The sequence below is a fragment of the Saccopteryx leptura genome, chromosome 3, assembly GCF_036850995.1.
Source record: "Saccopteryx leptura isolate mSacLep1 chromosome 3, mSacLep1_pri_phased_curated, whole genome shotgun sequence".
Classification (NCBI taxonomy): Eukaryota; Metazoa; Chordata; class Mammalia; order Chiroptera; family Emballonuridae; genus Saccopteryx; species Saccopteryx leptura.
Genome location: NC_089505.1, coordinates 81,835,915 through 81,842,825, shown reverse-complemented (window position 1 = coordinate 81,842,825; position 6,911 = coordinate 81,835,915).

Genomic DNA, 6,911 nt, shown 5'->3' with positions numbered 1-6,911 from the left:
TGTATGCATATATTTAGGGATGTATACTTAAACATATATGTATGGGTAGTATAGATGTCAGAGTTTTAAATTATTTTTATTTTTTATTTAATCATTTTTTAGAGCAGAGAGAGAGAGAGAGAAAGGGGGGGGGAGCAGGAAGTAACTCCCATATGTGCCTTGACCGGGCAAGCCCAGGGTTTTGAACTGGTGACCTCAGTGTTCCAAGTCAACACTTGATCCATTGCGCCACCACAGGTCAGGCTATGTCAGTTTTATTCCAGGTAAATGGCTTACGATGGTGGCCTGGCAAATCCACACCCACACGGTAGAGGGCAGGCTGAAAACTCTTCAGCCAGAGCTATTCTGCAGTCTGGAGGCTGAATTTTTTCCTAAGGGGATACTTACTTTTCAAGGCTCTTCAACTGCTTGGATAAAGCCCACTTGTTTAAAGTTAACTGATTTCAGATGATAAACACATCTACAAAATATCTTCAAAGCAACACCCATGTTACTGTTTGATCCAATGACTTTGTAATGTAGCCTCACCAAGCTTACTCACAAAATTGGCGATCATTCTCCACTGCTTGTTAACTTGATGCACATAGACAGAAATTTAACCCATACCTCATCTAAAAAAAAACACCAAAAAATCCACATTGTATAAAAAGATGTACTATTGTCTAACAAGATCAAATCTGGCATTAATCCATCTGATGGATATTACATGTGGTGGGTTACATATGATGAACGTAGTATGATCGTCTTAGATCTATCAGTTGAATATTAAATAATCTCATATTGTAACAGCATGGATGCACTTGTGGCTAATAAAGAAATTTAATGAGGGTTTTATATCTTTGAGGAAAGAAAAAGAAATATTATTAGGTCTCCATGCATATTAAGTAGAAAAATCAATGAGAACAAACCTTTCAGAGGTTAGTTTTTTATTGTTTTGTTTGTTTGTTTTTGGTTTTTTTTTGTATTTTTCTGAAGTTGGAAACGAGAAGGCAGTCAGACAGACTCCCGCATGCGCCCAACCAGGAATCACTCGGCATGCCCACCAGGGGGCGATGCTCTGCCCATCTGGGGCGTTGCTGTATTGAAACCAGAGGCATTCTCGCACCTGAGGCAGAGGCCACAGAGCCATCCTCAGCGCCCGGGCCAACTTTGCTCCAATGGAGCCTTGGCTGCAGGAGGGGAAGAGAGAGACAGAGAGGAAGGAGAGGGGGAGGGGTGGAGAAGCAGATGGGCGCTTCTCCTGTGTGCCCTGGCCGGGAATCAAACCTGGGACTCCTGCACGTCAGGCTGACGCTCTACCACTGAGCCAACCGGCCAGGGCCCAGAGGTTAGTTTTTTAAATTTCCTTTCTTTTCCCCCAGTTCATAGTCTATATAACTTCTCTATAAGAATTTGTTTCTGCAAGGCTTGAGGAATAACTACATCTGTTTTCCTTGTAACTGCAGGGAAACAGGAAATAATTTCTTACCTGCAGAATCCTTTTTCAGAAGTTTAGATACTTCTTACCAATTGGTATGAAAATATCTATACCATATAGTGTTAGGTAAAAATACCTAAAATACAAGATTAAACACATTATGCTACCTTTTGGCAAATAAAAGAAGGGAAAATGTTTTTTTTTGAGACAGAGATAGGAAGGGAGAGAAATGAGAAGCATCAACTCCACTATAGTTGTACACTGATTGCTTCTCATACGTGCCTGGATGGGGTCAGTGGCGTGAGGTCAAGCCAGTGACCTGAGGTCAAGCCAGAAACCATGGGATCATGTCAATGATCCCACGCTCAAGCCAGTGACCCCACACTAAAGCAGGTGACCTTGAGTTTTTTTTTTTAATTTATTCATTTTACAGAGGAGAGGGCGAGACAGAGAGAGAGAGAGAAAGGAGAGACAGAGAAAGAGAAGGGGGGGAGGAGCTGGAAGCATCAACTCCCATATGTGCCTTGACCAGGCAAGCCCAGGGTTTCGATCATGCAACCTCAGCATTTCCAGGTCGATGCTTTATCCACTGCACCACCACAGGTCAGGCAACCTTGAGTTTTGAACATGAGACCTCGATATCCCAGGATGAGGCTCTATCCACTGTGCCAGCATTGGACAGGATAAAATAAGAAAATTTTAATATACATTTGTTTTTCCAAAAGAAAAATCACTCCACAATTTACTTGTGAGTCAGGGAATAAGTAGGAATGAAGAAGCCACTCACTACTTTTTCACAATATTTTATTTTAATGCCATACACGTGCAGTTCCTATAAAAAAATTTCAAAAATCAGTTGCATTGTAACCTGATCGGTGGTGGCGCCATGGATAAAGCATCCACCTGGAATGCTGAGGTCACTGGTTCGAGACCCAAAGGCCTGCCCAATCAAGGTACATATGGGAGTTACTGCTTATCACTCTTCCCCACCCTTTTCTCTCTTCTCCACATCTCTCTATAAAAAAAATCAATAAAGTATTTTAAAAATCAATTGTATTACTTTAAATATACACATAATTTTCTAGATTGTGATCCAAGGCTTTATATCATACTAAAATGTCTTTAGTATGTCTTTGTGCTAGACACTGTTTTAAATTCTGGATACAGGTTTGGCCAGAAAGCTATGTTGGTTACAGCACTGTCCAAAGCACACAGATTGCAAGTCAATCCCCGGTCTGGGCACATACAGGTACAGATTGATGTTCCTGTCTTTCTCTCTCCTTTCCTTACTCTCTCACTAAAATAAATAAATGAAAATAAAAATAAGTTTTTGGATACAGGAAAAAATAAAACAAAAACCCTAATGAGCAGTATTAACAGGAGGAAAATATTTAGAGAGACAGAAAGTAAACAATAGTTACAATAAAGAAGTCAAATGTATTCTCTGGCCAAATGGCTTGGTTGTTTGGGGTGTGGTCCTGAGGTGCAGAGCTTCCTGGTTCAGTCCCCAGTCGGGGCACATGCAGGAGCAGCTCAATGTTCCCGTCCTTTCCTCTCTTCCTCCTTACCCTCTCGCTAAAATCAATACATTTAAAAAAAAAAAAAGAAGAAAGTTCTGGCCGGTTGGCTCAGTGGTAGAGCGTCAGCCCGGTGTGTGAAAGTCCCAGGTTCGACCCCTGGCCAGGGCACACAGAAGCGCCCATCTGCTTCTCCACACTTCCTCCTCTCCTTTCTCTCTCTCTCTTCCCCTCCTGCAGCTAAGGCTCCACTGGAGCAAAGTTGGCCTGGGCGCAGAGGACGGCTCTATGGCCTTCGCCTCAGGCATTAGAATGGCTCCAGCTGCAATGGAGCAAGGTCCCAGATGGGCAGAGCAACTCCCCCTGCTGGGCATGCCAGGTGGATCCCGGTCAGGGGCATGTGGGAGTCTGTCTCTCTGCCTCTGCTTCTCACTAAAGAAAAAAAAAAAGTAAAGTATGTATGAAAAGTTAATCAGTGCTAAGACAACAAAAAGGAGAGGGAAGAGGAGAGTCAAGTGAATATGGATGCCGGTAAGGTTAGGGTGTTGTTTTGTCATTTTTATTAGGATGATCAGAGAAGAGCTCATGGAGAAGGTGACATACAACTGAAGTCAACAAGGAGGTGGTAGGGGAACATGTGGAGATGGCAGGGGAGGGGAAATGTCCTGGCACAGACTTAAAAGTAAGTGTGTGTCCAGTCAGTGTATGAAATGGGAAGCTCACGTGGAGTCAAACAGAAAGAACATGCCTATAAGGACTTTGGCTTTGACTCTGAGAGGAAGAGACCACTGCAGTCAGGGTTTTGCGTAGAAGAGTCCATCCTAAGAAGGTATCTTAAATGTAATGGCTCAAACCAACATGCACCTATTATTTCACACTCTCAGTCGGTCAGTTCAGTGTTAAGTGATTTGTCAGCTTCAACATTTTACAAAGCTGTGAAATTAGTAAGAATTGAAGGTCCAACAGAGGAACAACACACTTCATAACTCACTCAGCTGATTGCTAGTTTATTTTCCAGTGTTTGTAGGACTGAAGACTTGTTTCTATTTCTTTCTTTCTTTTTTATTAAGTGTGAGGCAGAAAGAAAGACTCCTGCATGTGCCTGACTGAGATCCACCCAGCAAGCCCATATGGAGTGATGCTCCACTCATTTTGGGCCATTGCTTGGCAACAGAGCTATTTCAGCGCCTGAGGCAAGGCCATAGTGCCATCCTCAGTGCCTGGGGCCAACTTGCTCGAATGAGCCATGGCTGTGGGAGAGGGAAGAAGAGAGAGAGAGAAAGAGAGAGAGAGAGAGAGAAAGAGGAAAGGTGGAGAAGCAGATGGTTGTTTCTCTTGTGTGCTCCGACCTGGAATCAATCCAGGACTTCCACATGCAGGGCTGAGGTTCTACCACTGAATCAACTGGGCAGGGCCTTGAAGACTTGTTTCTTGATGTCTGTCACTAAAGATCACACAGACCCTAGAAATTTCTTATTATATGGGCCTACTAAAATGACCACCTGCTCATCGAGTCTGCAAGGAAGAGACAATCTGAGAGATGGGTCATGCCATCCCATGTAACATAACCATGTGTACAGATTATGACATACATACCATCACCTCTGGCATACTTCGTATGTTTCAAAGTAAGGTACAGGTCTGGCTCACAGTCAAGGAGAGAGGAGGACATATAAGGGCTAGAACACCAAAAGGCAGGATTATGAGGCGCACACTGGTCACCCTAGAGACCACCAGCCACACGTTTTCAGAAGTTCACCCAGACTCTTGGAAGAACAGACTCTAGTTGAGATGAGGATGGAAGCAGAGAACACAGGGGTTATTATTGGAACTCAGAAGATTTCATGGGTCAGATCAGAATACGGTGGAGAAACCCTGGCTGCTTACCTTACTTGTCTGGAGTGCTGTCCAATATGCAAACGTCATGTGTTCCATGGCCGGTGAGGGCACATATAAAGATCAACCAATGAATAAATGGAACAAATTGATGTTTCTCTCTCTCTCCCACCCTCCCTCCCTCTTTCCCATTCTCTCAAATAAAAAATCAATAAGGTGGAGAAACGTTCTCATTTCTAAGTTTCAAGAAAACCACGAAGAAACTGCTGCAGGACCTTCACACAGGTTTATCAATGAACATTTACTCACACTTCCTTTATCATCCTCATTCTCCACTGACTGGTGGACTAGTGACTTTTGGGTTTCATGGAATTATTGTCAGTTCAGAGTCAGTGTCCAGTAGTTTCTAAAATGTCTAATTCATCTTTTCCCACCATGTACACTTATCCTGGTAAATGGTCCCTTTGGGGAAGGCTGGGAGAGAGAATATTGGTATGAATTTTCTGTCGTGCACCATGGGCCTTCCTCCAGGGGACCTAAGTCACCCCTCCATTCAAGGGGTTCTCAATCTGTAAAATGGCCCAAGTCTGGGAATTCACTGACAGGCTGTGACTGTCTGTTTTTAAGATTCGAGTTCGATTTTATTCACTTAACCTAGGACTTTTATGTTATATGGATCAAGTAAGAGTTGAGTAGGCGTCCTATAGATTTCTCTTCTAGGAACACCATTGTTAGTAGCCGATGCCGTAGGTCTGTGTGCCTGGGAATATTCTGACTGTTGCCCCTCATGGTACCCTCCCCCACCTTGCCTTTGGCAGGTGAGTGCTGCCCTTGGCTCCTGCCCCCACTGGGGTCCAATTACTCCCATTGCATTTAGGTTTTCCACTTCTCACAGTATGGTCTGGCCTCCAGAGAAGAAGGATCAGGGAGCTTCTCAAGGATGTTGGGGCTTCCTCACAAATTTATGTCTCAAAGTACAGCAATACCTTGGTTTTCATTGATTTCGGTTATCATCGGTTTTGGTTTTCATCGATTTTTTTCTGCGAGAAATTTATCTTGGTTTCCATCAGTTGCCTCAGATTTCATAGATGTGCCCACGTGACCTCACTAATTTTGCAAAAACAATGGGCAACCCCGAGTTCTCCTGCTCAGTGTGGCAAGTTTCTCGGTGTGTGGGCATCACCCCATGCATCTAGCCAAACAATTCCATTGCTTTCCAGTGTTTTTAATTGATTGCAAGTGCTAATACTATGATTATATGTAAGTGATGACTGTGTATATGGTATTCGGTGTAATGTGTTTGTGATTTTCAGTTTCAAAATGTACATAACGCACATAAGATAAAATCACATGTGCTCAAATCTCATTGTCTCTGTTAAGTGTTTTGCTTGCTAATAAGTTAACCCGTTCCTTTTAGCTCCCTCATGGGACCAAAAAAAGTTTCTATTTATTCTTTACATTAGTCTTTTATATTCATTTTATATTAACTTCTTATTGGTTTAAGTATTAAACACTACATTTATTCTCTATAAAATGTTTTTGGTATGTATTTTGGAGTGTCTTGAACGAATTAATTAGATTTACATGGATTCATATGGAAATAATTGCCTTGGTTTTCATTGGTTTCAGGTTTCATCAATTGTTTTCGGACAAATTATTGACAAAAACCGAGGTATTGTTGTACTGAAGAATGGCACGTCTTATGGACCACCTAGTGTAGGTGAGTCGATCTGTTTTAAATTTTCACTTAATTTATTGGGGAGATGAAAATATAATTTATTGGGGTGATGCCAGTCAATAAAATTAAATAAGTTCAGGTGTACAGTTCTATAATACATCATATATAAAATGTATTGTGTGTTCACCATCCCAAGTCAAGTCTCCTTCCATCACCAATTAACCCCCTTTACCCTCTCCTACCTCCCCCACCCCCTTTCCCTCTAGTCATCACCATACTGTTGTCTGTTTCTATCAAATTTTATTCTTCTTAATCCCTTCACCATTTCCGCCCAGCCCCGTACTGAGTCAGTCTTAAATGACAAATCCTCTCCAACACTCAAATCTCCCCAAGTCTTTGAATCCCTTCCTCTACACGAAACCATGGAAGTTGAGCATTTCCGATTTGCTCACGGTGCGCCATC